We start from the raw sequence: 4,204 nt of genomic DNA on the forward strand, positions 1-4,204 counted from the left end.
CCTGCCTGGAGATGCTGCCATTGGGGGTTGAATTAGCGATCTTATTCATGCTCTACCTCTGAGCTGTGGGCTTGTACCTAAAAATAAGTTTCTAGTCCTCATGATTCTAAAAAGAAGACGGGCTGATTTTTAAATAAGCATAGCAGAAGTTGCCTTTCATCATTGGTCCATCAAGGTCAGTAGTGACTACACTGGCTAGTAATGATCTCCAGGGTTTCCAGACAGGGTGCATTTCCAACCTTACCTGCAGATGCTGGGGAAGTCCTTCTGCATGCAAAGCAGGTGCTGTGATGCTGTGCTACAGCCTTTCCCAAGAACATAGTAAGCTGCCTTATACTATTGGTCCATCTAGCTCAAGGGGTTGGGATCGAAGGGCGCAAGGCTGTTGCCTCCTTCTTACACTGTCCTCCCCAGCCTCTCAAAGTGGCGCAGGGCTGGCTCAGGGAGGATGGCATGAGTGGCCTCCTGGGATGATTGTCCTGGCAGCAACCCCCCCCCCCCCAATGCTACACACCTGGGGGAGAGGGCTCTTGTGTGCAAATCCTGCTTGCTGGTTTCCCACAGAAATCTGTTCAGCCACTGTGAGAGCAGGATGTTGGACTGGGTGGTTCATTGGCTTGATCCAGTGGGGTCTTCTTATATTCTTATGCTTTGGAGCATATGAGCAAATAGGTTTTGAGAAGAGGGGAGAATGATTTCCTGGCTCAAAATGGTGTGAGCAAGAGGCATAGGCATAGATTAATTAAGTGCTAGGGAGTGGAAAGTCCAATGGTGGGATGGGGAGCCATCATGCTGGCCGTAGCTCATGTTTTGCATGCAGAAGGTCCCAGGTTCAGTCCCCAGCATCTCCAGGTAGGTGTCGTTCTGAAACCCTGGAAACCATGTCTGGAACCTTTCAGTGTGAAGAATGCTGAGCTGGATAGATTTAAGACAGATGCAGCAGAAGGCAGCTCCCTATGGCCTCCAAACTCCTGCTGTCACTTGCCAGCATTGACTGCATTTGTAGGGACAATGCTTGGACAGTGAGCATCCACTGTGGCTGTTCCACTTTGTCTGAGAACACCCAGTGGACATTCAGGTGTGTCATACCTGTTAAATAGGTGCACTTGGGGGGAAAGCTGACACCTGCTTATCTACATGCTGAGCGCAGCCCATTGCCAGCAATCCCCAAAGCAAGTGTTCTGGAAACCTGCACAGAACTTTGTGAGCAGCTGTTTGTTTCACACTGTTCAATAATGGATATGCTCCCCTACCCTCCACCACAGGTTAAAACGGCTGATGCAATCCTGAAACTATTTACAAAGATATAGGAACACACATAAATAGTACATGGGCACACACACACACACATACACTATGCTGACAAAGGGTGAAGATGTACAGTGTTTGTGAATACACCCTAAAGGAAATCATAGTAACTGGAAAATAAAAGTCTGAATCTTGGCCGACAAACTGATGATTGTGACCAAGCATTAAAACATTTGTTTTCTGAGCAAAAAACATTTGAAATGTTTGATTGCCCTAATGAAACTCACAGGGTAGCCAGCATATTCAAGGGGAAGAAGCAATTCCACTATGTGAAAAGCTTACAAAATTTGGAGCTTTTCAGTTTACAAAAATTTAAGAGGTGGCATGATAGAAGTTTATGAAGTTATGCATGGCATGGAGAATGTGGGTAGAGAATAAAATCTCCTTCTCTCATAACATTAGAACTGGTGGACATCCAAGGAAGCTGAATGTTAGAGGATTCGGGACAGAGAAAAGAAAGTCTTCTTTCCATGGTGCAAATCTATGGAATTTGCTCCCACAGGAGGCAGTGATGGTTTTTAATATTTTGTAAGTTGTTTTCAGATGTTTTCAGATGTTTTGTAAAAAGCAAACAAATATAACAACAACAACTGATGATAATAATAAAGGGAGAGGGAATGAAGTGTCCTGGAAAAGGGCATGGCAGGCTGGCTCCACACAACAACATTTTGTTGTAAATCTCAGGTCACATCCACACCACACATTTAAACTGCATGGCTCCCCCCCACACGGGGAAAAAAAATTGTGGGAGCTATAGCTCACAGAGCTACAAATCCTAGCACCTTTAAGAACCTATAGGTCTCAGGATTTTTTTTGATGGGAGAACCATGTGGTTCAGCTGTATGGTATGGATGTGATTAACTGGTTGGGATTTTGCAAGTCAATAGGGAGGACAGACAGGCACAGGTGGGCAGAATAAGGCAGAGAGAGTTGCCACTGTCAACACATGTGAAATGATGCAAGAGTACATTGGGACAACGATCATTTCCCCCCAGTGATCTGCCACTGGAAAATAGGGAGAAAAGCTACTGCTTGGTTGGGTCTAAGCCAGGATGTGATTAGAAAAAAAGAGACAGCTGTTTTATTTCCTTGAACCATGGCAATTGTTTCCCCCAGTGCCGTTTGGTCCTTGTGTTTTCTCTGGCAGGCCCCACATGTCGCCCTGGGGCTGTACATGAGTTCATTGCCAAAATGCCACACTGATCTCCTTGTGGGATTGTAGGTGTTGGCTCTAGGCCAAGGGGAATCTCTGCTTGCAGGAAGGCCTGCCCTTCTCATACCCAGAAGAGTCACAGGGGCTCTGTGGAGCTCTCATCAGATATGAGATGGACTGGTGGGCTGTGGGGTGCGAGTAATCTTTTGCTCTTCTTCATCACAATGACTTCCAAGTCACCTTCCAAACTGGTGTCCAGGATTTTATCATCTTGAGCCCCATCGCAGAACTCTGTGCCCTTGAGATGCCTACTCTATTTAATACACACACACCATTAAAAAAAATATATTCCTGGAGACTTTGCCCCATCAGGGCAGAGCTTTGAGACAACAGTCCATGGCCCCACCCCACTCAGCAGAATGAGCAAGAAGGTCCCCAAATGCATCCCAGAGTCTAAACTGCAGCACCAGATAGCTAATAATAATACCGGTAATAATTTAATAATTTTATTATTTATACCCCTCCCATCTGACTGGGTTTCCCCAGCCACTCTGGGCGACTCCCAACAGAGGACTAAAAACAGAATAAAACTTCAAACATTAAAAACTTCCCTAAACAGGCCTGCCTTCAGATTTAGAAGACATTTAGAAAAGTCAGATAGTTGTTTATTTCCTTGACAGCTGATGGGAGGGCGTTCCACAGGGCAGGCGCCACTACCAAGAAGGCCCTCTGCCTGGTTCCCTGTAACCTCACTTTTCGCAGGGAGGGAATCACCAGAAGACCCTTGGCGCTGGACCTCAGTGTCTGGGCAGAACGATGGGGGTGGAGATGCTCTTTCAGGTATACTGGGCTGAGGCCATTTAGGACTTTAAAGGTCAGCACCAACCACTTTGAATTGTGCTCGGAAACGTACTGGGAGCCAATGTAGGTCTTTCAGGACTGGTGTAATATGGCCTTGGCAGCCACTCCCAGTCACCAGTCTGGCTGCCGCATTTTGGATTAGCTGGATGTAACTACCATTTGAATTTCCCACAATGCTCTAGGATGATACAGTGTGGAGGGTTATTGTGTGGAAGTAAAGTGGCAACAAGACCCAGCCCCATGGGATTGCTCATTACCACTGCTGCTACCACTACCACCCACTGTTGGCACCAGGTAAGCTGGTGGTGAGGAACCTTAAGCCTAGGCACTGGATACGTCCCTCCAGGCCTCTCTGTCTGGACCTGAGAATACTCCTTACTTGCCTTGCTTTGCATCCCAAGTGTTTTTGCTTGGGCGGAAAGTGTCCTTGAACTCTGGTCATGCCTCTTGCTCCTTTTAAGGGGAATTGAGGAGTGTGTGGGTGAAGAAAATAGCTCACCGTACAAAAGGCAAAATTTTACATTCATTGCTTCTTGCCCCACCCATAGCTGCCCTGTGGAAGGTAGCCCAGAAGGGAATGCATCCCTTGCGCTGAAGCAAGGTCCTCCCACCCAATTAGGTTTAAGCAAACCAAGGGCCACTGATGGAACAGGGGACTCCCACCAGAGGGCCTTTTGCCTAGAGCCCCTCTCCATGACGAGTGCCCAGTGGGATAGTCAGGAGATGGACCTACTTGATGCAGGTTGGTTGTCCTGACAACATTGAAGCTTTTTGAGGGGTGGGAGGGGGAGAGAGGACCAATTATGCAACATTTTGAGGGAAGGCTCTTGCCTCCTGCTCATAGGGTGGTCACTGGTGCATTGGCAAAAAAGAGGACACAGA

General features: G+C 47.2%; 1 long non-coding RNA gene across 1 annotated transcript in view; it reads left to right on the forward strand.

Annotated features, from left to right (window-relative positions):
* The window catches only part of LOC310683263, a 418,618-nt gene that overhangs the window by 28,188 nt on the left and 386,226 nt on the right, over positions 1-4,204 (forward strand). The gene's annotated exons all lie outside the window — the stretch shown is intronic.

This window comes from Podarcis tiliguerta, assembly GCF_965153285.1.
Source record: "Podarcis tiliguerta genome assembly, chromosome: 8".
NCBI classification, from domain to species: Eukaryota; Metazoa; Chordata; class Lepidosauria; order Squamata; family Lacertidae; genus Podarcis; species Podarcis tiliguerta.